Here is a 26,586-nt window from a genome sequence, read left to right as displayed (position 1 = left end):
TATGGACACTGGATCACCATTAAGAAAAAATCTGCTGATTGATGATGTTGTTATAGATATCTGTACTTCTTTTATATTATTACTTCTGTATAGCTGTACCAAGAGGGAGAGTCTTGCCTTTAAGACCTTGTTTGCTCGTTTACCACTTGATTACCTACCTTGTGCCCCCCCACCCACCTGTGCCCTATCAAATGCTTATGAGCATCCTCAATGTCCTTATAAGGAGCCTGTGTCCAGCAGGGCTTCAAAGGAGACTGTAAGAAACAGAGAGCAAAAACAGGTATTTTTCCTCCAAGGTCTATGTCTGTAATAAATACTGGTATAAGAACAAGTAGACTAGTAACTGCCAAGGGGGTAGCAGAGATGGAGTTAATGCACAGGTACTAGTGAGCTTACCTCTAGATTTACACACTGCAAACTGATGTTGAATTATATATATTTCTGTTTATATCCTCGCCTAGTTCCTCCTGTATTTGCTGCTCCTCTTTATAAACTGTAAGCTCTTTAAGGCAGAGATTTCTGTATAACACCTGTCAATCTTGACTGAGGACACAGCTACTTAATAATGATGCTAAATAAAAATGAGTGTGCTGGTCATGACTCCAGGTTCTCATTTATCCACAGCTTCATGTTGATTTCTTGATGAGAATCTCCTTGGAAGCTGAGGAAACTGGAACATCTTGGACTTGGCATATGACACCAAGAATCTGCAAACTTTAGAGGCTCTGTTCAGAGTAAGTTAAGAGACAAACCATGTTTTTTAATTTCTAGGTTTCATGCTGTGCAGCTGGGTTCGTGTGAGAACCCGGCACTCTTATTAACAGGACATGCCTCAAGCCTTATGAATTCTGCCTAAGGGAGCACCACAGGCAGATGGTATAGATCCATGGGCTTCCATGGTCAGGAGGAAGTTGACAGTTCTAAGGTTTGTCTTTTCCTCATATTGATGAATTCTGCCTAAGGGAGCACCACAGGCAGATGGTATAGATCCATGGGCTTCTATGGTCAGGAGGAAGTTGACTAGGTTCTAAGGTTTGTCTTTTCCTCATATTTGAGCTGCTAAGACTGGGGCAATTCTAATTTTGAGTTGTATTCACCACTGGCCTTTTTCTTCTTCTTCCTGGGCTTCATATTGCCTCACTTTAGCCAAGAGGCAGGAGGTGAGATATGGGAGGTTTGGTATGACCCAGAGAGGTTCAGCAGTGGATCTGCCAGGAGCACAGAGCCATTAATGGACCTTTGGGGTTCATGAGCCCACATCCCTGGAGGTCCTGACTCTTGTGGAAGGGCTGAGCAGGGATGTCTTACTGCACAAACTCACCATGTCCAGGCAAGGCTTGCAGCAGATTGTTCTCTCCATGCATTGGAATACGTTGTCATTTGGTCTAGAGAAATAACAAGACAGGAGTTTTACATATGTGGCTTTTGCCATGTTATTTAGATTCTGATGTATCTTATCCAAGATTTTAATGGAAAGCTTTCTTCTCTGTTCCTATGGGCCAGATATTCAGCTGGTGTAAACACAAATGCCATTGCTGCTGTGTTCTTTGACGTAAGGTTAGGGCTGAGCTCATGGTGGTGTTGTGTCTGGGAATATTTTTATCCTTTAGAGATATTTGCCCCCTCTCCCCCTCTGTCTCCTCAACGATTCCTTCTTCTCAGCAAATGTGCTCCTCTGTCTGGAACATATGGGACAAGTATTTTCTTCCATTCCTTCACTACTCAAAAACCGTCAAATCAATTTGGCTAAAATTAAAACCTTTTGGGTTGAATCTTAGCCTAGAAAACCTCATCTCCCCGTGGAGTCCTTGAAGAAATTTGTGAGCAATTTCCAAAAAGGATGGAGCTGTTGATGTCTTAGGTTTTAGCTTTTATATTTTTCAGATTCTGTGCTGCTATAGTGCATAGTTCTGATCTTCATGCAAGGGGATCGTAAGTTCTCTTCACAGAGTAGGTAGACAAAACAATTCTTTCTCTAGCTTGGAACCAAGGACATACGATCCAAATTTCAGGCCCAAGAGTATAAACAATGTGGACAGAAGAGAGAAAAATAAGGATGGGACTTCATAAGCTAAAGCTATAATTGGACAATTAACCCCAATATGCAAATGAAGCAGAACTTATAAATGAGAGACCTTGTGACCAGTTACCCATTTTTTGTGACCATTTTGGGTTCATCTTGGGTGTAGCCCTGGCTGGGCTCTTGTACTGCCCAAGGTGTATCCATTGAGGCCTTTTAGTAAATCCCTACTTTATTCTTTAACTCTGTCTAGCCTCTGTTCTAGGTCAGCCTTGACAAGGCAACACTGTCTTATGAAAAAAGAGCTGGGGCAGAAACCAGTTGGAAAAGCCCTTTGGTAGTAGTTACACCCATGCCTTCAAGTGTACAACTTTGAGTGTCACATGAGAAGGAAGGGTGGCTGGTGACTTCTGCAGCTCTATACAATCAGCAGGGTAATCAATTCTAGTGACCAAGGCATGCCCTTCCCCACCTTTGTTTTTCATCTGTGTGAGTCTTTACACTTCTGCTTTTGGCTGGAAATGCAAATGACTAAGTATTTGGTACCAGACTTTGCAGACTTCAGAAGGTCAAATAGCTTGGAAAAGCTTTTTAAGTTTTGGATTGTTTAACCCAATCCTTTGAGATTCACAGAAAGTTATATAAAAAGCTGTCATCTTTGTGGATGAAATAGCGAAGGGTACATTGGTGAAGCAGCAAAAAGACTAATTTCTTACAGTAAAATGTAGTTAGTTTTGTTCTAATTAAGTGAATGTTGTCCTGATAACTGTCCTTCCAACCTGGGATTTTCTTCTTTTTTTTTTCTTGGATATTGAATTGAGTCAGAGTAAGCTCTACCCTTGACTTGTAGCAGTTACAGTAGTGGGTGAATCACTAGCAGTTTGATTAATTCAGTGTGGGAAAGAGCTAACATGTGGTTGTAGCTTGGTGAAGAGCATTATCTGATTTGGGCAGGGTGATTAGGACTTCTTGTTCAGAGTGATTCATCCAAGGAGAGGACCTATACAAGGAATAAAAGGTGTTCACACCAAATGAACTTTCAAGTCCTGTACTACATCTGACATTATTATAGACACATTTCTAGCACCTTGTATTGAGGAAACAGGACCTGACTGGTGTGAAATACCTGCTTTGTTATAGAATTAGTTTCTTAGTAGCCCCGATACCTTTGTTCTATCCACTAGCACAGGTGGGACTGAAGTCTGGTTACATCTGACTTTTTATATGCCTTCAAAGTCTGCACAGAAAATCCACAGTCATTATGATTAGAGCAATTCTTTGTAGCATATCCAGCAGACACTTATCTAAAGAACATTGCTTGAAGCTGGAACAAGTACTCTATCTCTGTCAGGTCAGAATTCCTATCAGAACACCTAAATGATGGTGTTTAAACATCAGACTTTACCTTTTGCAGATGTCTTTGCCCTTTTTAAGCACTTGGAATGTGTTATACTACAGCCCAGTTTTTTTCCTTTGAGTACTGTAGCACATGCAACAGTGTTAGGCATGATATCTTTACAAAACAAGGAGAAGAAAAAGCTTTTTGGTAAATCCTAGTTGTTCTTCTAAATCCCATTGTTCCAGAGTACACATATCTTGAGGGTTGGCTTTACAGAGAATTAGAGACCTTCTGCAAGTTATCCTTGCCCTCTTAGCACCCATCCCCTGCTTTGCACTCAGTATGTCACTCAGGGTATTGATAAAAATGTCACTATCACATGTGCTGGATATTCTGACCATGTCTTTGCTGCTAAAGAACCTTTGTCCTCAGATTGGATATCAGTACCTTGAAAAGAAAATTTCTCTAAATTAGCTGGGAGATATTTTAAATGCCTGTTGACTGGAAAACTGAAGGATATAGACAGAACACGGCCTGGAACCTGGAGTCCCTCTCCTAGCTTTGAGAAGTGGTCTGTGTGATGTCTGAGCACTCTGCTTGGCAATGTGTGCCTCGGGGCCATTCTCATTTGCTGTATAAGCAGCCAGTGACCTGTGCCTGAGGCATCATCCAGGGCAGGCATGATCTCACCCACTCAGGCACACACAGCAGCTTATTGTGCCCCCAGGCAAAGCCAACTGGGTTTTCTGGAGCTAAGCACAGAAGAGCAGGAAGGAGCCTGTGCTGCTCAAACCTGCTCTCTCAAACCAGGACAGGCATGACCTCTCCTTCTCAGATTTCCTCCTCTGTCAACCAGAAACTGTGACACTGACTTCCTTTATCAGATACTTTGACATATACTGAAGGTTTTTTTTCCTTCTGTCAGGATTCCTAATCATGTAGAAAGATCTGCTAGGCTGACAGCAAAGAAAATATTGTGGCGTAACAAAAGGTTGATCTCTGTCTATCCAAAAGCCTGCAATCTTAGTAGAAAGTAGGCATTATGGATAGACAAATATTTTGGGGTAAACATGGGTGTTGTATATTCCTCAGGAGTCTATGGCCATATTCTTCCTGCCCTAGTTTCACCCAAAAATGTTGCTGCGTGCAGTATGTGAAGACTTACTACTCATGCAAATTTAAATATTTACACTAAAATTGAAAGAGATTGTTCAGGTCATTGCTTCCTTATAGCAGATTGTAACTGTAGTGCTTCTTGGATCATGGTTTTCACTCACTCTTGTTTTCATAATGCCTGTGACTATTGAATTTCTGTTACAAACAAAAAATTGCAAAAAAAGCAATGCTACAAGAAGATTATTTAGCACAGCACACTGATAAGGACAAAAGCTCCTAACTTCAGTGTAAACACACTACAGAGCAACACAAAGATGTCTCTGAGGACACAGACCTGAACAGAAGCTGGTCATCCAAACAATTAGTGAAGGTGTGGTGTTTGTTGTAGGTGACTTATGCCCATGCTGGTGTTAAATAATCCTTGGTTGTGCTCGTTGGTATAAAGTTCAAGTAGTTGTCTTGCATTTAAACAATTCCCAAAATTCTGTCAAAATATGGTGGAGAAGGGAGGAGACTGAGTGCTCATGGCATTCATGGAGTTTGCTGTGTGTGTGCAGAGGTGGAGTAAAAGCAGAATTCTGCCTCTGTCCTCACCTTCGCTTGATGCAAAACGCCAGGAGCAAGAGATGGACTTGCATGCTTAGGATGGAAGGTGGGCACAGGAGGTACAGCAGCTTGTTCTTCAGCTGTTTGCATGGCTCTTGGATGGAAACATACCCCCAGGAAAAACCAGATTAAGCTTTCTACAGGTGAGGACTTTTCTTTGTGCAGGAACCCAGATGTGGGAACATGAGATTTTCTGCCTGTGTTTTTTCCTGCATGACCCACTGAAGCTAGATGGATCCACCTTGGGTGAGGGATAAGCCATCTGCAAGTAGGCTCAAAGGGATATTTAGTTCCATGTTTGACTCAGCAGGCCTGAAAATAAGTAGTCAATTGGGATGAAATGTCACAATGAATTTAGGTTGCTAAGTAGAAATCTGGGTACATGGATAAGAATTAGGATGTTGAATGCTTTCAAGATGACATTGTGAATCTGTGATGCAACCATGTCATGAAAATAGGAGGTTTCTTTACCCCATTGAGCAACTTGATAGGATCAGCCATATAAAGAATTTAGATATGTTGAGAGAAGGAGGTAATAAGTGAAAGATTCCTCATGGCTCAATCAAAAGCATTCAAGAAGTTTCTCCCTCTCACCCTCTCTTTACTTGATGCACCAAGATGGCCAGATAGAAAGTGCCCTGTGAAAGGCTGAGCCACAGCCTCCCTTTGCTGAGCTCAGCAAGGTCTGGCTTGTTTGCAGTTTGTTCTGGATTTTCTCAGGCACAGCCAGCATGCACAGCCCTGCTTTTGACCACTGCTGTGAACTGAGGTCATATGGGAGGTTTCACCTGCTGAGCCACCTCCAAATCCCAAACTCCTAACAATGCTCTGGCTGGAAATCTCCTCCATCCAACATGGGTTGTGCTGGTTGAGAGCCCGCATAGAACAGGGGGCATATTGGGCATATTGCCAAGCATGATGCAGTCCCAAGGAATATACTGAACTTTGTCTAACTGGGTTAGATAAATGGATGATGTTACTGGATCTCACCAGTCAATACCAGTCACTGGTAATACCATTAGTACCGGTCAAGGCCAGTTGAGGACCTGGTCTCTTGTGCTTCAAGGAAATCTTTCATAGTGCATGTGGCTGGCTGAGTCAGCAGATGCCTCTCCTCTTTGAAAGTGTGTGGCAATGAGATCAGTCTGTGCCAGGCAGGGTTTTTGGAGGCACCCACACCTCCCTGGGGGGAGATGGGTACATCCACATCTCTTAGAACACCTTGCAGAGATCTCACTCAGGTGCCTGGAGTGGCATAATTATATGGGGTTTAATTAAGGATGTCCTGTCTGTATGACATGCCAATTAGGGATGTGTGGTGTTCCCAGACTGGGAACTGCTCTAATGACAACTGTTCTTGCATAAAAACAGGTTTGCCTTATACTGAGAGCTATATACAAGTGTCTGTGACTGCTGAGACACATCTCCTGAGGATTTGAGCTGCAGAACTGGAATTCACTCAGGTCTGAAGTTGTTTAGCTGAAATGAAGGGCAGTAAAGGAAATTTTCACCTTTTGCCCCTAATTATTGCAACATTTCTTGCAAACTCTTTAGTGAATTTCAGTGAAAACTCTCAGAATGAGGAGATCATCCATACTCAGGTGACATGCTGCTTCCCTAGGCTTTGGGACCAGGCATTTGAGTCAAGGAAGGCCCCTGCTGCCTTATGGGCTTTGTTTAAATCTCAGAACCTCTGAAAGCAGCAAGCTTATGTTGAACCTTTTACTGCTGAATATGGTATTTACATCTGCTCAAATCCACAGAAAGCTGCACATGCCTGCACTTACTCAGCCAGAGAAAGACCTGAAAATCCCCATTCCATTCAAAGGACAGAGGTTTGCCTTCCATTCCTCTGCCAGGAATTCTTAGTCAAATCCTATGGAAAATAGTCCTATCTGAGTAGTAAATCTCAGATGCTTCTGCGTGTTTATTCTCTATTTCCATCTCATTGGCCCGAGTTCATTTTTAACCTTTGATTAGGGCAGCTATGTAGTAGAGGCAGGCTGAGTGGGTATGTATTTTTTTTCTTTCTAACTATGCTTTAAAAAAAAAGTCATCTAGCAAAAGAGCAGGGCAGATGGTGATAGAAAGTCTGGCTTTGCTTAGCAGTGCAAATCAGTGGTCCCTCCTTCTTTCTCTCCCTGTGATAGGTTAGACTGGAACCAACTGACTTGGTTCTGCCTGAGCCAGCTCCAGAGAGATGATAACAGCCAAGGGTAAAAACAAATTAAATACCTGCATGGTGTTTGCAACAAAGCTCTATAAAAATTTGGGTCAAATCAAGACCAGTCTGTTGGCTGTCTGACCAAAAGAATTTATTGCATTTTGTGCAGTACTTGCTCTTTGACTATTTTAGTATATAGGCTGAGATTCTTGGACTCATTCAATTCCAGGCGGGCTTCTGTAATGAAACCTAAAATCAATTCAGTGCAATAACTAGACATGGGTAACTACCATGGAGAGATGCCCTTAAAATTTCTACAGTTTGCAATTTGGGCCATATGCTGTGGGCCCATATCTGCCTTTACAACCACTCCTTGCTTCCTCTGGGTATGAAAAATTAAAATTATTCCCTACCAAAACATAGTAGTCTTGGCAAGAAATAGGATCAGCAGAATACAGATGGGCAGTGCTACTTGTCTGCACTGCAGACAGGTTGTCCGTCTAGCTTTTAGGAGCTGATATTGACACTTTATAAACAATAGTAAACTTTCTTAAGACCTATACAAATGAGGTACTTTTCCCACAACAGGGTTATAGTTACAGGCAAGAACAAAAATATTACCTAAAACATGTAATATGGATAAAAACACATGAGAACTGCAGTTCATGCTGGTGCTGATGCATTGGGATGATGCTTAAGTTGGAGCATTTCACATGGTGTGATGCTGAGCTGGGAAAAGAGGCACTATGAAAATATAGACAGTTGGTAGCCTTTATGTAAGAAATGCCGTGTACAAACAGAACTTTATTTGCAAGGTGCGATGCTGTCATCAGTAATTTCATGGCAACCATCACTACTACTAGGGTAGTGAAGTCTGCCAGCTGAGAGGACCATTCTTTAACTCAATTGATGAGTTAAAAATAAAGCTTAGGAGTTATTATCTCTCTAATTGTTCCTAACAGCATTTCTCTATTTTCCCTTAACCTCCTGCCCAGAAATGTACACATTGATCAGTATGAACTTTCATCTCTCCTTCTGAGCACAAATTGAAGTCGGGCCCTTTGACATGATGAAGATGAGTGTACCTGCATTACCCTTTTCTTGCACCTGCATTTCCCTGTTGGGCTCCCTTTATCTCCCCCCGTGACACTGTGGTGTCTGGGAAAGGGTCTGCCAGACATGCTCATTCTGTCCATAGCTTGCTGGTCTCCAACCCTCACTTGCTTGGATGTGTCACTATGACTTCCAGATGTTGTGACAAACCAAGTAAACTGTGTCTCTTAGCCAGCTCATTCTGTAGGCAGACAAGACAAGATGGAGAGGGATTTTGCAATAAGATTTTTTTCTAATGCTGACAGAGGAGTCCTGTGGGCTTTAAAATGCGTAGAAATCTCATTCCTAGTAATTTTTCTGAAGCAGCTGGAGGTTGGTTGGTTCAGGAAATATGCACAGGTTCTTCTTTTAGTTCTCTCACTTCTGATGCTTTGAGTACAGGTATAGTTTTTCTGGCAGATGATGGAAGGTTTGGATGTTGCACTGCTGAAAGGGAGCCTTTTTTCTAGCTAGGCATGTACAGGAAATACATAGCTTTCTGGGATTTATTAAAAGCACTGTTTTTAATAACTTATCCAGTGTGACTGATGGGAAGGAAAAACTCTATAGTCACACAGAAGAAGATTCCAAACTGTCTGTGTTTGGGGGAAATAGGAGATTTATGTAGTAGTTAACATGCAGCTGTTTCAGCAACCATAGTGAAAAACAGTGATGTACTTAGTCAGGATTCAGAAGTCATCAAGCAAGTCTGCCCTCGTAGTCAAGGGATGGCCATCAAACACTGCAAAAAGCAGTGAACTGCAGTTATGCCCTGCACGACTACAGGGCAGGAATGCTGCAAAAGACTATTAGAGCTTGGATTTTATCCTTTGAGCAACTCAGGTATTACAGTGACACAGAGCTTCTAAATTCAATTTCATGCGACCTAAGTCTAAAGATAAATTTGTGGGGCAATCTCAGGGAGATGAATACATTTCCATATATAGATAAGCATCCAGTTCATCTTCTGATGTAAATGATAGCTTATAACCATTATTTCAATGGTTGTGGATATATTCCAGTGCAGTGACCTGGCACATAAGATTTAGAAATGTACAAAATCTGTTTCTCAACTCAAGAATGACACCCATTTAACTCAACTGGCCTTATTTGGCTCTGCTGGTATTAACTCCACTAAGTACTTTGCATTTCATCTGTAAACAGCTTTTGGTCTTTCATCAGTTCCTTTACCATACATGGATTTTTTCATGTACCCTTCACATCATTAAAACAATGATGCAAACAAGAATAAGAAGAAACAGAGAACCTAGGGACTGAATAAAGCTTGAGTGCTGCAACCATTTTACTTACCCATCTCTTTGGGGGGACACTAATCTGCACCAAAAAAGCACAAAATTGTGCAAAGAACATCACATAAAAATTTGTGCTTACATAAAAAGAGAATGTGTTTTTAATATTGGAAGAACTGTAAGATGTGCCAGGTTCTCAGCTGGAGTAACTGAGCACAGCTACACGGATTTACATCAGCTGAAGTTCTGCCCAGATGTTTGGAGATGGGTGGAGAGAGAAATCTTCCAGTTAAATGTTATTTAGATTGACAGCTAATTCCCAAGCTCAATAGTTCTTCAAAGACGCAGAATTATCTTGTAAAAAATCCAGATATAATTGTCAAATCCCCATTTTTTCCATGGATCTCAGAAAATACAAAGGATTGTTGGTTCATTCTGCAATCTTGTGGGTTAAGGCCACATGAACATTGTAAGCCTACTGAAATACCTCCACCCAACTTGGAAGATGGGTTCTGAGAAGGATTCATGGGCAGGTTGGGTCAGGCAGAGTTTTTCTGGAGAAATGCACTTTTGTTGTGCCTTGGTAAATGCTGGAAGGTGATGTGCAGGGGGCAAGGGAGGTTCACTGGAGTCTGACTGGCTTGTCCAGCTGGGCTGAGGGACAGGAAGGGCAGGGCAGAACCATCACCACAGGGAAAGGGAGAAAAGCATGCTCTGCTTGGTGAAATCCTCTGGGGAGCTTCCTCAGCCTGGCTGAATGGGAAATCGCCTGCAACCCTGAGAAATACAAAGGGCAAATGGAAAGAGTTAGCACATACCAGCGCTGCTCTGTGGAAATGTTTACCAAGAAAAGCTCGAGATTGTGTTAAGATACTGAGTGACATGACAGAAGTGTGAGATCAGATAAAAGATGAAGCCTTGACTCACAGCTTCAGCATTTTGATGTCCCCTTGTCAGCTGAACAAGGACAGCACATGTCCCTTGCTGGATGGAGTCCTGTGGAAGTACCACCACATCTGCTTGCTTCACTTCTACCCAGGTCCTTGCAGGGTAGTGGGTACTGTGCTTTTCTCTGCTCAGTGCCCCGCTTTAGCAAATGTCACTCATGGTGCCTTTCCCCTTCAAGAAGCCAACAGCAGGTGCCTCTCTCTGCCTAAGCTCTCTGGGGTCTTGTCTGAGGTCTTCTGTGATTTTCAGCCTGAATGTTGTGTTCTGAGACTTGTGAGAGGAAACAAGGCATTCCCTGCTTGTAGAGAATATAGAGAGGGATGTCACAGTCTGTAAAGTTGTATTTTGCATGCTTGAGGAGATTTTTAGAATTCCAAAAGCCCTGGCAGAATGAAAGCAAGTGATGGCTTTGAGCTGAGGGCTTACAGAGCCCTGCAAGCTTTGATGTGCCAGTTTGGCTTCTTTTGGGTCAAAATTTGTGCTGCCCAGTACCACATATGGTCAGAGAAAGCACCTAATGAACACAATGAAGTCATCACATTCTTACCCACTTTAGCTGGTATTTCCAGGGACAATAGCTGTCTTCAACAGATTGCAAAGACTTGTGCACGTGATGAATCATAAGGTTGTGCTCAGAGATGGCATAGCTGATTTTATGTAGTGCACCCAATAACTATATGCTTGCTGGAGGACTTCTCCTTGACTTGTAGGCTTCACCTCTTGACCTCATTTTCAAGCAGAAGTTAAACTGTAACTGGATTGCTTTGCAGGTTGGTACAAACGGAGCCTGGGGCGCTCTCTGCATTTTTCTCAATTAAAACAGAGAGTAGAAGCACTTTGGACAGTGGACCAAACCTCAGAGGGACGTGGCATGGCCAGAAAAGCGACTCTGGTGGCTGGACCTATGTTCTCAACCTGTGGATCTTATGGACTAGAGAGAAAGAATACAGGTTATTTCTGACTCTGTTTCATAGGCACTGAGTGGTCCATAGAGCTTTTCATGTTGGACAGCTTTTACCTCTAATGTGATCAGGAACTAGCTTGTGCTTCCACATTTCCACAGCACCAATCCCAGTGAGAACACTGCCTGTGATGGAGGACTCCTAGGTTCTAGCTCGATATGTAGATTAAATATTTGTATTAATGATAAATGAATATTTGCATTAAGACGCAGTCTATAGGGCCTGACAGCAGTTGAAGAAGAGGAGGAAAGAAAAGTAGAGTGACTTTCAGGTGCAGTGTGTAGCTCTGAGTTCCCCAATGTTATTCTCCAACAAATCCAGCCAATCTTCTATTTTTGTTTGTTTGCAAAACAGGATTAAATACAAAAAAACCCCAAAACCAAACTAAAGCTTTCTTCTGCACTGACTTGCTACGATGCTTTTTTCTTAGTTGGAAAGAAGCTGTGGTAATGTGACAATACAGGTTTCTATTGCTACAAGTACATTTGTTTTGTTTTGTTTTTCTCTTGGTAAAACGGCAGCTTTTGAATACATTGTGTTAATACGTGGCACTGAGATGTAATTTGGCTTTCACTCTTTAATTACATCTCTTCGAGCACAGAGCTAGCCCCATTAGTACCTGCCCCTCCTTCCTCTGCACACCTCTGAAACAAACTTGTTCAAAGATGTGGCAAAACAGTGTGCATTTCTGGGAATGCTGAAGACCTGTTTGAGGGGGTCACTTTGGTCCTCTGGTATTGTGTGGCTGCTGGGAAGTTTTTTGAGGTCTCTGTTCATTTCAGCAAACACACACTGATCTTGGCAAGCCTTTGTCTGTGTGATGGAGAGACAGGGTGTGAGAAAACAAGATTAGCATTTGTAGAATGGCTTTGCACCTGTGACTATAATGCACATGCAAAGGATTCCCCTCCCCGGGCTTCCCAGAGGAATCCTGACTGCAGCACCCCCACTCTCTTGTGTGGCACAGGGCCCACCATGGACTGTGGATCCTGTGGATCTCCCACTACATGTGGAGACCAAGTGACTGCAGCCAGACAGAGATCTGGGTGCAAGAGGCACCTAAGCCTGCCCTTCTTTATATATATATATTTATATATATATATTTTTTTTTTTTTTTCTTAAGAGGCTATTGATACAGTAGCAAAAATCACACAAATAACTTCATTTATTATGGGAGAGACAGTAGAAAATTCAAGCTCTGAGTAAAGAATTGGTGGGGAAGGATTCTACTCTGCTCAGAAACAGCATGTGCATTTGTGCTCCTTGCAGAAATAACAATACTCGCTGGAATGCTGGCAGCTCAGCTCAGACCCCAGCTCTTCCTTTACTTCTGCGTTACTGTCTGCTGTGATGTTACCATGGGAAAGCTTGCCCAGCTGTTGGTAACAGTCAGAATGTCCTGAAGGATTTTGGAAAACATCTGTGCCTTTTCTTCATTCAAGCTTCTCAAATGGTTGTGCAGCACTGGCGCTGAGTGTCACACAGATGTCACTCTGCAGCCAGCCTGGAGCAGTGGTTAATGCACAGACAGACACTGTGCATTTAATGTGCTGTGTGCAGATATTCACCCTGCTGGTGAGCAGCCACCTCCTGGGGTCTGGGATGGCAGCTGCTAAATGCTGCACAGCAGTGTTAGGTAATGTGTGGGAGAGGAGCAGAAGTAAACAGAGCCCTGCTGAAGTTTGTGTGATCCCATAGTAAACAACTGCTGTCAGTCATAGAATATCCTGAGTTGGATGGGACTCACAAAGATCACAGAGTCCAACTGACCTAGCTCCTGCTCTGTGATCCTTGCTGAATCTCTTTGAATTTACTGGTGGTCCTTCCTCGTGGAAGCAGTCCTTAATCCCTCTTTCAGCTGGAGCAAGATTGTGCCTGTCTGACTGTTCTCCTTCAGACTCCGAGGAGAAAAGATTACTCAGCCCCCCCAGGCCATCCCTTTTCTTCTTCTGGGTACTTTCAATGCTTGAGTTTTCCTGCATTCACAGGTCTGTCCCACCACCCTATATTTCCAATAAGCAGGTTTTGGTCTGTGTGTGCTCCCTCCCTTTCTGACATTTGCATCTGGGCAAAGAACCAGTCTGCTCCAAAGTGCCCGATGCAGCCGATCCCTGCCTGTCCCAGGGAAAGCTGAAACCTCAGCTGTGTGTGGGGAGAGAAGACAGGCTCAGAGCCTTGCTGGCACGTGGATCTGTGTCCTTTTACCTGTGCAGTCACTCTGAGCTAAAAGGTGAACATGCATTTGGGAGCAGGGACATAGCTGGGCCAAAACTCTCCAGAAGCTTCAAATGCCCTGAACTGTTTAGGGGAGGTAAAAGAACAGTGTTGTTGGTAGTTTGGCCTTAGGCAGGAGGCACTGTATGTCTGGTGCTGTTTGTTTGGAAGTGGAAATTATATTCAGCTTTGGAAGTGCTCATGAAAGTTTGCAATGCTTAATGTGATTTTAGTGAGCTGGAAATTTGGTGATTATGGTGATTAATTGGGGGTAGGGGAGTTGATTCAGGAGTTAGAGGCACCGACTCGTGAGGGCTTCTTCTGTCACTTGATACTGCTTACATGCAGTTTTTCCTCACATGAATTTTTTTCCAAAGAAATACTGAAATCCGTAAACACATCCAATTTATATTAAAATATCAAAAGTGAAGTATATAAAAAATGAAGGTTTTGGTTTCTCTTTCAGTTTTTCCACCTGTAAAATGGTGTTTGGAAAATACTTTGAAAATGAAGTTTGAAAATACGCTGATAAAATGAATCGTGCATTATCACTCCCTGTCTTGCCCTGCAAAGCATGTTGAACCACAGGGAGCTGCCAACATCCCACCTGCTGGGCAGGGGCAGGCCGCACACGCCTGCACAGGGCCCTCCATGTCCTGTGGGAGGGGTTTTGCTGCCTTCCTCAGGATAAGTTGTTACAGATACAACATTCCTGAAAGATCTCTGTTTTTGAGGAGCTGAGCACGGGGACAGGAGGAATCTGGGTACAGCTTTGTGTGTGGGAGCGCCCACTCCCAGTGGGCATGTTGGAGTGCGTGTGGGAGAGTGCTGCTCCTGTGCTCTGAGGGCAGAGCAGTCATGGCTCACTGCTGGGCACTTGAGCTCATTTCAATGTTTCTTGAGATGAGTGCTCTACACCTACACGGTGTTTGTGACACATCATCTCCAGCCTCGACCTCTTCCTGCAGCTGGGAGCTGCGAGCTGCATTCTCTGCTCAGCCTGCAGCCCTCAAAACCCCTTGGGAGGTGACAGAGGGAAATTTTTGTCTGCCTATAGCAAGCTTTCTTATATTTCTTTATGTATTTCTTGTCTTACATTTGTAACTCTCTTTACTGGGCTTGCTTCCCTTCTTATGTTAGGCTTTCTTTCTTTCTGTTGTATTACTCAACCATCCCCATCAGACCTTGCTTTTGCCTAAAGCCTTCCTGGATGTAAACCAGCACTAGGCTAGCCATTATTTAAGTTATACATTAATTAAAAGCTATAGTAGGCCTCCATTATTTGCCTGTAACAGATTACTTATAAATAGTAAAATATTTAGTGGTTTTGATTTTGTTACTCCAAGAAAGCTCAAATGACTTAAAGCCAGGCTGTACTAACAAACCATGCCTGGGGACCAAAAGGAGTTAAAAAATAGTTACAAGGAACTGATTTCACCTCATACCTGAGAATGTGGACCCATCTTTGATACAATTTTATCTTCAGTGAAGAATTTATGTGACAAATTCTGCTTTCTTCAGACTTGTTTGTGCTGATTTCAGGTCAACTAAGAAAACACCCAAGAGAAATCCAAATAAAAAACCCTGCCACCTTTTCTGGGATTCAGCATCGTGATTTTGTGGAAAAGAATAAGACTTTTTGCAAAAAAAAAGGCAGCACAGTGCCACCACTGGGAGTTTGTCACACCTTGAGCCCCCTTGTGAAACTGCAGCTTACCTTTACAAGTCACAGCTCCCATGTAGTAAAGCTATCATATTGTTCCTGTTTCCCAGTTCCTTATTTATAATGTAAACATACATCCTTTTGGGAACCTGACCTTTTCCAGTGTTTGTGCTAGATTATAATGGAACTATTTGCATAGGAGACCAATCTTCATTCTCTGCTCTTGTGGCAAGTACACTGCGTTTTCTATTAAAGGCGTCGGTTTTCTGATTGCTAAGGAAACTAGGAAGGTTTACAGACAATAATGTCATAAAACATGCAAAGTTCTTAAAAGTACACCCTATTCTTTCATTTTATAGGCAGACCAGGATGTTGGAGGAGTCCTTCTCCAGTCTCCCAATCCCTGCCTGCTTGTTTACCAAAGTGATCAAAGTTCCCAGGCTCAAAGTTCTGCTTTGCCTCTTGAGGCTGCTGTATGAAGGGTTTTCATGTCTGTTCCCTCAGGCTTCAGCCTTGCAACTTAACAGGGGTTCAGTAGTTAAGCCCTGGATTTTCTGCATCATCTTGGTTGATTGTAGCAAAATGTTTCTGGGGCATGTGGGTTTGTTCTGGTTTGGCTCAAATGGAAGAAATCCTAGGAAGGCTGGGTTTGAGTCAGCTGTGATGCATGGACTCTTCTAGATCCTGTGCCAGCACAGGCAGTGATCTGTACCAGCTGAGCTGGCTGAAGGGATAAGCTAAACATCAGGAGAAATCTGCCTGCATTGCCTCTGGGTCAAGGTTTGGAGCACCAAATGCTTTAGCCCTAAAGGCAGCGCATAGGAAGAGGCAGTGCTGGCCTGGGATGACCTCCTGTGGCACACAGAAGTAGCATTGCATGGTAAGTCAGGCTGGAAGGACCTCAGGAGGTCTCTGGTCCAACTCCCTGCTGTAATCAGTGCTGATTTTGGGTCAGGTTTCTTGGTGCCTTGCAGGGCAGTGTGCTGGAAGTGCAGGAGGCTACAGTTGTGGGGTGTGCAAGGCAGGGTGAGATATCCCTGAGAGCCCACAACTTCCCAGGCTGTTTTCCCTCAATAAACTTTTAAAAATCTTTCTTTCTTGGTGAGTGGGAGCTGACCCGGGGTGTGAAGGAGTTGCCTGTCCCAGGGCAGAGAGTACTGGGATGCAGCAGTGTAGAAGTCTCAAAGGATGGGATTTTTAGGACATTGTGCTGCCCTCGCTCAGGACACAGCTGTCCCTTCTGCCACACTCCATGGAGGGCTCAGGTGCCTCCACCCACCTTGTGCTGCTGCTCATCCCCACGGTGGGGCAGGCAGCACCGAGCCACTTGTGTGCCTTGCCTTGTTAAAGCCTGTTTTGCAGGACACAATGTCACACGACACCAAGTCATCTGGGGACAGTGCCGCTCAGGCCAGATCTCAGAGGGTGTTGTGCTTTGATCTTCTTTTCCCCCCAAATGCAAGAAACCACAAAGACTTCAACTCCCTCAGAAATTGCCACGAGATGAAAATCCTGTGGAAGAACAATAGCTGCAGCATGGTCAGAACACGCTTTTATTTTTGTTCCTACGTGTTTCGTGCAATGTCAGGCTGTGGTTATGCTCGTGGAGAAAACAGCCAGTTCCCTACTGTTGCTGTGTAGCAGAAGCACTCCAGAGATGTGAATGTGAGAAGGAGCCATTGCAATCATATGTTGGCTCACATGTGCCTTGAGCAAAAACCTTCTCTCATTTCGGCTGCCCTAGCCCATAAATTAGATGATAATTGGGATGGCCTGGGCCTGGCCTGAGGAACAGCTTCATCCAAGCTTGCCAGGGTATGCAGGGCTGCTGTGATAGCTCAGGCTGGGACCAGCCCTGTGCTGGGGCTCTTAGGCTGGTGTGAGAGCTCAGCATAGTGTACATGTAACTGCACTGCAGCTAGTGCAGAAGCAGTGAGTTAAATCTAACAGCATGTGCACAGCTTATCTTTAAATGGGCTTCTTTTAAAAATGTTTTATGTATGCCCATGTCAGATACTGGGGTGTCAGCCATGCCTGCCCCGGAAACTGAGTTTGCCACCCCTGAAAAATCCCACAAGAGGACATGGATCTGATCTGTTGAGGGATCAACAGTTAAAATCTGGGTCAAATCCACTCACCTTCCCCCAGATGTTTTGTTCTGCTGGTTGATTGTCACTCTCACAGTTAAAAATTAAGCTAAGGAGAGCTATGTGTGAGCTTATTACACTTCAGTTATTGCTTTATTCTTCTATAAAATTACTCACAACCAGAGGTGCTGGTGTGTTGAGCATGTAGTGGGGAAGATGAATGAATCTCTTGCAAGGTCAGCCTAGCCTTGCTGGCCCTGGCACACTTGCATCATTCATTTTTTTTTTATTATTTCCTGTGAGCCACCATCAAAGAGCACTCCACATCTATAAAACCTCACTTAATTGTAATCACTTTCTTTGTAAGGGAGTTTTATAACCTGCCAAAGCAAGTGTCTAAAGAAGCACCTCTGGGAACACCCACTGGGGCCAGCACCAGAGCTCTTTGTTCAGGGGGCTCAGAGCTGGCAAACTCTAACTATGCCCTGGGGGGCAGCCCCCAGGAATCCCCAAATTCCAAGGGTAAGCTGTGGCTTTGCCTTTTGGTTACAAGCAGAAAGACATTTCTGACCTTGGAAAGCTTTTGCAGGAACTGTTAGGATGGTGGCTGTCCTGGGGGGCTGACAGGGGAAGTGGGGAGTAGGACCTGGGATGCTCCAGAGTCCGTTTGCTTGGTGATTACCTGAGTTCCCTGGAAAATGGTGTTTCCCTGAGTGATGCAGGCAAGGCTGCAGATGAAGTCTGTGGTGGCAGTGGGGCCAGGAGATGAGCACCACATCCCAGCCTCAGAGCATCCGTCTTTTCTGGAAAAAACAGCAGGCTCTGCCCTCTCCCTACCTCGTTCAGAAGCAAAGATTCCTTTTTCCCTTTTTTTTCCCTTTTTTTTCCCTTTTTTTTTCCCTTTTTTTTTCCCTTTTTTTTCCTTTTTTTTCCCTTTTTTTTCCAAATACACCTTTCCCCCCCCCTTTTTCCCCCCCCTTTTTCCCCCCCTTTTTTCCCCCTTTTTTTTCTTTTTTTCCCTCCTTTTTTCCTTTGCCTTTTGCCTTTCATTTTCCCTTTCCTTTCTTCGTGACAAGGAAGGAGCCCTTCAGAAGGCCGCACGGAGCAGAAATTCCCGGCTGTCCCGGTGTCCCGAGCCCCGGAGCGGTGCCGGTCCCTCTCGCGGTCGCGCAGCTCCATCTGCTGTCGCTGGGCGCATCCCGGAGCGCGGCTGCGGCTTTTCCTCTGGCAGCTGGGATTAGCCTTGGGATTGCCTGCTCACCACAAGGGGCTTAAGGAATTGTGAGTAAAATTCTTACTTTTGTTCTGCAGCTGGCAGAAAAGTTTTAGGCCTGATTCAGCTGGAAGGGAAAGTCCAAGTCTTGCTCCCAGCCCGCCAAGATCTTTCCCGACCCCAGGGCAGCTTTTGGTGTGCTCAGCACTTTGTGGCTTTGAGAAGATTGGAGGTAAGGGGGTCCAGGGCATTCTCAGAACCTGCAGATGGCTGACTACTGCCCTGAGAATTTTCTTGGGATACAGAGATGCAGTGTCTGGTCCATCCTGCTTGGGAAGCCCACCCTGACCCCTTTTTTTAAAATCTTTTTTTTCATGTATGGCCTCAAAAGGGGGACAGCTGGTGACAGGGACTGTAGAGGCTGGAACCAGACCTTCTTCTCCCCCAGTTTGCAATCTTGTAGTTTTTAGTCATATAAACAAATCCCATGGTTTTCAGGGTGATGGGAGTGATAATTTGGGAATAATGTGAGATTGTTTTCCTCTGAGAAAAGGCCAAAAGTCTTTGTAGCTGTGAAGTGGAAAATGTTAATGGATTTATTTTTTTCTTGAATTTCATTTTTTTACAAGCCCTTCTCCCACCAGATTTTCAGATCACTTCCCTGTTAGAGAGTGGGAAAATGTCAGGAGTGTGTTTAATTCCCAATCTTTATTATTCATAACTTGGAAAGATAATGTTGAAAAGATTACAAACATACATTTTAAAATTACCCGTCTCCATGCTCTGGTCCAGATTTTGGAGTTATTATAACTTCTTAAAATATAGAGGGCTGTCCATGCACCTTTTCCACTGATGCTGAGTAATTTCCTCTATGCCAGTGCTAAAAGCCCTTTAGACACCTGAGCTCTCTCTGTTTCCCATTACTAAAATGGGTCTAACATCCCCTAATCTTGAGAGAGTTTTGTCAGGATTAAAAGACCCCTAAAAACTATGTGGAGCTGCTCAGTGAGGGCACTCCCTTTTGCAAGCAGCTGAAGAACAGTGTGCTGAACAGCTGTCACAAATGTCTTTGGACAACTAATGGAAATTATTATGCCTTTTTGTTGAGGCCAACCTGAGCACGAGATATTCATACCAGACTGTAGCCTGCCAGTCCCCTAGCCAATGTTTTCTGCTTTCCCCTGTACTTCAAAAGCTTGCCTCCCTCCACAGCTGTATTTTTATCTCAGCTGCTCCAGATGTTGAGGGTAACATCTGCACACTACTCCTCTCCTCTCTCTGCAGGCTCTTACTAGAGAGCACCCCCAGCAGCTCTGTGGCTGGGAGGTGACCTGAATATAAAGGTTCTGGCCTCTGCTGAGAGGGCAAGGACAAAGTCCTGAAGTCTTTCCAGCTCCTAAAGCCTCTGTCAATTCTGCCAGAGGTTAAGCCAAGCACTAATCCTGCAGGAGCTTTGAAGGTTTTAAGAAAACCCCAGACACAAAGCTGCTCAGAAACTTGAGGAACGTGAGAGTTGTCTTTTGGGCAATTGGACTTTGAGGAGCAGCACTGCACTGGAGCCTGTCAAGTGTTTAGACTTGGCTTCACCACTCAAACTTTGAACAAATGCCAAAACTGTTTGGCCAGAGAGTCAGGGAGAGGAAAGGCTGTTACAGCTCTCTCCTGCGCACAGATTTAATGACCAGGCTTTCTTCTGTCCCACCCTCAGCTTCATCAGGGCAATTAGCTGACTAGTTACTGGTAAGGCCAAAGAGCAGGGCTGTCTCCTGAGTAACTGTAGGCTAAGCCCCACCAACATGGAAGAAATTCAGATAGTCTCTCTATAGCTCTGTCTCCTTTTGAGGACCTTGAGCTGTGATGTTGCTCTCTTTTTCTTGGTGTAAAGGTAGTTGTCTTTTGAACAGTAACACAAGCTGGTATTAGAAAAGTTATGCGTTGTTGCTCCAAACTTACCTGTTAATTTTTTTAAGTCTGCAAATCAGGCCAAAAGCTTAACATGTTCCTCAAGGCTGTGTGTCTGTGGGAATGACACTGGACAGCCCCTTGGAGCCACTCGACATGACCCTGCTCTCTGGCCTTGCACCCCCAGCAAGTCCTCAGTGCTTTGTGTCAAGAACTGATGTGATTAATGAAGTGAAACCTAGGCAAAAATCTGTTCAAAGGCAGCCTTTCCTCCAGCAAATGTCTCCAAAGGCCATGGGAAGGAGCTGGTTTTAAAACAGGAACATGTGTCCTGACATCTGCGGTGGGGATGGTGTTGGGACGGGGTGCAGCTACTGGATGGTGCTGGAGCACAAGCCCCTGGGGCCTTGCTGCTGGTTTACCCAGTGTGGTGGGACACGAGGGAGCTGAACCCCCTGCTCTGTTAAGAATGGGCAGTTTTTATCTGCTGCTGAAGGCTCTAGCCCAGTACAACCCACATGGAGGTGGCCCTGCTTGTTGTGGGTCAGGAGGGGGATCAGGTGGCGGATGGACATCCTGGGAGATGCCCATGACATCCACGAGACTTCTGTGCCCATGAAGGTTTCCACCTCTGCCCATCACCAGTGGGCAGGGCAGGATCACACACAAGTGAGAAATGTTCACAAATTTCTAAGGGGAGTACCAGCATAAAGTGACAAACTGTTCACCTCCAGTGCTGGAGATCCATCCTGATGGGTCAGAGCATCAGGCAGATATGCACACCCACATCAGGGATGAAGCAAGTCAGGGACCTCTGGAACCATGTCTCTGCAGTTCTGTGACACAGATCTAAGGCAGCATATAAATTTTTTTTTTTTTTTGCATCCTCATCAGCTGAAGGATTTTCTGGGTCACCATGGACTCTGTGCATGGCTCACACCACAAGGCCCTCGGTGACAGCAGTGCAGGTGTGCTGGTCCCAGGGACAGGAGGTCATGGTGGGGGATGCAGGGTACCATCTCTGGGACCTGCTGCCTGAAACTAGGTCATCTCCTGTGACAGTAGAAATGACTCTCAGCACAGATGGCAGGTGGGACCTGGGAATGACCTTGCCCTGTGGTCATTTTCTCCTGCAGAGGCTCATCTGGTGCACTGCAGGCAGTTGTTTGGTGACACGTGCAGCAGGTGCTGAGCTCACTGTGGCCAGGTTGTTTCCACAGCCATGGGGATATCTGGAAAAGCCACTTTTGCCTTGTTGCATAGTGCCTCCCCCTCCAGAGCAAGGAGGTGTCCAGCCACAGCTCATCCCAGAAAATGTGGCAGGTCCATTTCCCTTCTGCTCTTCTCTTTTGCTTTCATGCAGCCTGTTCTTGGGAAGGGCATCCCTTAGGAAATAATGGGTGGACACAGTCTGCTCCACCTCTCAGGCATCAAATTCAGACCAGCACTTTGAAGTAAAGAAAAGCAAACCATCACTTATTGCACAGAGACAGCTGGAAATGCTGCAAGATCCTTTTAAAACTAACCGATTTTACTCCTGTCTAGTTATTGCTGGGAACAGCTCAGATAGTACAATAATGTAGGTTCTTATCTCATCCAGCCTTAGTGGGCCATTTAAAATGCTTTAACTGAGCTCAAAAGTGGTGCTGTTTCCTTTTCCTTGAAAATACATTTAAAAGACATTACACTTGTTTGAGAACTTTACTGATTGACTCTAGGTAAAAATAAGCCCGTCTTGTATTACATTGTTATGTCACATAAGCACCTTGCATAATTACCTTAGCCCCAACATATTTTTAATTATGTTAGAATTAGTGCAAAGAATTTTATCTGAGACTCATGTAAATGTTTTGTGCTCTCAATACTTTGATGTACCTAGAAAGAGATTAATGTTTGCTTTGATAATTAGTCTGTTGCATGTGGCCAAAAATTCATTACAAACACAGTTAATTAAGTTGTCAACAAACCTTTGGTCTCCGGCTGGTGAGAATAATTCAATAATTTTGTTCAGCTTGACAAGGGATTTTCTTTTTTATTGCTATCAACCCCAGCTGTCCTGGGGGGCCCATGGCACAGCAGCGTTTTCTGGGAGGTCATGCAAAACTGGACAGAACACAGTGCACATGGTGCTGCCCCGAGGCTGTAACACAAGGAAAGAAAATGAACACAAGCAAGAACTTCCTTACTGTGCAGTGACTGAGCACTGGAAAAGGCTACCCAGAGAGATTGTGGGGTCTCCCTCACTGGAGATACTCCAGAACTGTCTGGAGAAGATTCTGTGCCATGTGGCTCTAGGGTGGATTTGCTTGAGCAGGGTGGTTTGACCAGGTGACCCAATGTGGTCCCTCCCAGCCTCACCCGCTCTGAGACTCTGGGGGGTGCCATTCCAGAGGTGGCACCATGGCTCTGTGCCACAGGGGATAGAAGTGAGCATGGGCTCAAGTTCTGAGCTTGGGGGAAGCAAGGGACACTGATGTTTACCACCCAAAAAGTGATCTGCTTCTGCTGAGGGACGAGGACCCCCAGTCCTGCTACTTGGAGCTCATAAAAGATGGTGTAGAGAGCCTGCCTTGTGTCTGGGGAGATGGTCTGGAGCTTGCCTACTGGCTGTTAATATTGTGGGTCCAGAGAGGGGACAAATGCCACCATTTGTCTAGTAATGCAGCCCATGTCATAAGAAATCAAAGTCTTTTCCCCAGACAGCCTTTCTCTGTTGCAGGAACTTTTCAGGGGGACTGTAGCCTGGCAGGATCTCTCTGTACCCCTGCAGCCCCTGCCCCAGTGCTGTGACCATGCTACAGTGGGAGCACAGACCTCTCTGGTGCCAAGGATCTCTTAGCACCATGCTCACACTTCGAGCTGGTGTGGCATGCCCCATCCTTTTTGTCTGAGAGCTGCAGCTGCTACTGGACTTGGACTCAGGTAGGTGAAAGAGAGCCCCAGGAGGAGTGTGGGTTTGGGGCATCACTCAAGGACCAAACATCTAGTACCTCCAAGTGACTCATTTCCATTTCAAAGAGCCCATTTGTTTTATCTGGCAATTAGCTTGCATCCTCTGTAGAAAATTACTCCATAAATACCACCGAGCTCCCAGCCAATCTCTCCTTTTAAATATATTTTAAGTGCATGATTAATACACTTTCCCAGCCCCTGTCTGGGACTGTGCAGGGAGGTCAGGGAGCAGGTAAATGAAAGAAAATGGCTTCACTCGGCATTGACTGGGCTATTAATCACTGCCCATTTTCTATAAATCATGGCAGATGGCAGGAGCAAGCAGGTACTCATGGGAAATGACACACTGTGCATGACGGGAATCGCGGATCGCAGCAGACGCTGCCAAGGGAAGAGGCTGCTCCTCGCCCTGCTGTCCCCAGCACAGGGAGGCCATGGCACTACACCTGGGACTCACCTCCACGTGGCAGCTCTCCCCTGTAAGAATGGATGTAAAAGTTTGCAGGAGACCTGGCGAATTCAGGGTATCACAGCTGGGCTAGATGGGCCTGTCGGGGGATGGCTCTGCTTCTCACCAGGTGAGAAGGGAGGGGAGGATGTGCTGCATGTGGGTAGTGAGTGTTGAGGAAGATGAGTCCTGAGTATCAGCAACTTCTAACCACCATGGTCAGTGATACTTCTAATCAGAGCAACAATTAAAAATTTTGCTGCTGACACTGAATGCTCATGATTGCTTTGCCTCAGAGCAGATGCAGGTGGGAAACGAGAGGGAAGAATAATATAATAATAAAGTGAGCAGGACAGCTACATCCTAAAATGAGTATGCATTTGGCAGCAGTGTTCATCTAGGCATTTTCTGTGCTGTAGTCTTGGAGGGATTCCCTTTTCATGCCTGGGAAATGCAGGCACTTCCCTCCTGGAGTGGATGACCTTCTAATACTGCCTGGCTGTGCTGTGGGAGTTGTGCCTCCCTGTATTTGTAATGTACCTATGGGTGGTGGAAAGCAGCTATTTTTTTTAGGAGGACAGACAATACTATATGTATAAATGAATTAAAAGAGTATTTTAAATGGAGGTGGTATGAAAGATTAAAAAAATTACAAATTATGGGCTCTCTTCTCCTGCATGTTGCCAGTCCCAGTGAAACTAGTTGAAATAATCCTCTGCTGCACTTGGTATTTCTTCCACAGGGAATGGAATTTTTCCTGTCACCTCTCTTTTCTACCAGAGATGCAAAGGGATGTGTTTTTCCCTCCTTTGGTGCAAGGAGAGCTTATGTTGAGCTAATCAGTTTTGCTTTCCCATAGCCTTGCATTGCCCTGCTTATCCCAGCCTGCAGCTGGACACCCTTGATGCTGCTTGGCAAGGAGAGCAGCATCGCTGCCCACAGCACCTCCTGCACAGCTCTCACCTCCAGCCCTGCTACACAGCAACAACAGCTCCTGTTTTGCTGGCAAAATAGTTGGAAGAGCAAACTAGGCTGGCTGCCAGGGACTCCCAGTTAAGCCACCACCAGCAAGGAGAAAGTGATCCAGAGTAGAGAAAACCAGGATCATCTGCTCCAGGCCAGAGTCTGTCCCATCAGCAGGGAGAAGAATGGACAAGAGTGGGGGGGGATGGACATAGTAGGTGGATTTAAGACTCGTGAAGGACAGCTTCTGTCCATCCCTGTGAAGGTTAACATGGAGAATGACTCCCTGGGGGGTGTGGTGGGTACTTGGGCGTGCTGAGGTGAGTGTGTGCTGCTGGGCATGAGAGTCACAGGGACCTGCAGGGTGACCGATGCAGAAAGTGAGCAGCAAAGTAATCTTGGAAACGTGTCACCAGCAAAGGAAGAAAGAACCTCAGAAAGCCAAAAGGACCCATAAAGACAGCGAGTGGGAGATGTGAAGCAGAAGACATGTGAGATCAGGAAAGGAAAGATTAATATGCCACAGCCAAGAAAGCTGCACATTGTAAAGCGCAGGCAGGGCGATGGAGAGGATGGCACGGGGACTTCAAACAGCAGCTGGGTGGCCTTGGTACTTGCTGAAGTCATCTTCCCCAGCCCAGGAGCTGCTTGGGGATGCTGTGTGGCTCCCGCTGCTCCGCCAGCACAGCTGGATCAGGCGAGGAGGAGGGCTGGTCGCCTCCACAGGCAGCTGTGTGCAGATGTTTTCCACTGAGGGAAGAGCAGTGAGGGCATAGTTTGAAAGGAAAGGGAAAAATCATAGCAGGAGCTGGAGAAAAATTATTGCTGAAGGAAACCTTGCTCTCAGGCTGTCTGAAGCAATGTAGGGAGAAACCCTGTTTTTTTGGCACTGAGGTTCTTCCTTCCACCCAATGCTATTTAAACCGGATGTTTCTTACCCCAAACAAGCCGTGTTTGGACTCCTTAGCTGCTCCACATCCCCACTGCCCTGGCTGTGGCTGGGCTGGAGGATTTGTAAGGAGAACTCAGGGGAGGGCTGGGTCCCCCACCCCTTCCTAATCCCCTCCCCAGCTCCCCCACAGGCCTCACGGGAGCCTAATATTTGTGCATGTGTGTTTTAACACGGCATATGGTCTTCATTACACACAGACTTCTCGCTTCCATAATTATACCATGATGGGAGTTCCTGTCAAAGCCATAAAGCAAATTCTCTTCCCCCTGCCGTGTCCCTCCGCCCCCATGAGCCCTCCCCATAAAACTCACAGGGGTCTCCAGTTTGCCAGTAGAACCCTCCCTCACTGGTGGAATTAACCCTTTGCCTCCTCCCATCCGGCAGCTGCTGGAAGAAAGCCGAGCTTTCCCCATGGGCGCTTGCTTACCAGAAAAGGGGAAGATGTTGTCCAGATTTCAGCCCCGTGAGAAAGAGCAGAAAGAGCCAGCAGTGCCTAAGCCATGCTGGGGAGGTGGAGAGGCAAGCAGCAGCCTAAGCCAGTGCCCTTGTTGCTGCTCTCTCAGCATCCTTGAGCGTGCCAAACCCACCCACTGCCGAAGCACAAGCGCCTCTGGGTAGCGCGTGGCAGCTGTTTAGCAACACGCTGCAACACTACCCCACAGCTCAGGACAGGAAATGAAGGCGGCTGCATCTGC

At 45.3% G+C, this 26,586-nt stretch overlaps 1 long non-coding RNA gene across 1 annotated transcript; it reads left to right on the top strand.

Moving 5' to 3' along the window:
- The first annotated feature begins 231 nt into the window (after window positions 1–231).
- On the top strand, window positions 232–24,597 carry LOC120496988. The gene is made up of 4 exons (XR_005626391.1): window positions 232–280; window positions 625–734; window positions 23,296–23,498; window positions 23,837–24,597. It is a non-coding gene; the product is annotated as an uncharacterized LOC120496988 (long non-coding RNA).
- The last annotated feature ends 1,989 nt before the right edge of the window (window positions 24,598–26,586 follow it).

The sequence above is a fragment of the Passer montanus genome, unplaced genomic scaffold (assembly GCF_014805655.1).
Source record: "Passer montanus isolate IOZ18808 unplaced genomic scaffold, ASM1480565v1 scaffold1, whole genome shotgun sequence".
Taxonomy (NCBI): Eukaryota; Metazoa; Chordata; class Aves; order Passeriformes; family Passeridae; genus Passer; species Passer montanus.
This window is presented reverse-complemented; position numbering and strand designations above follow the sequence as displayed.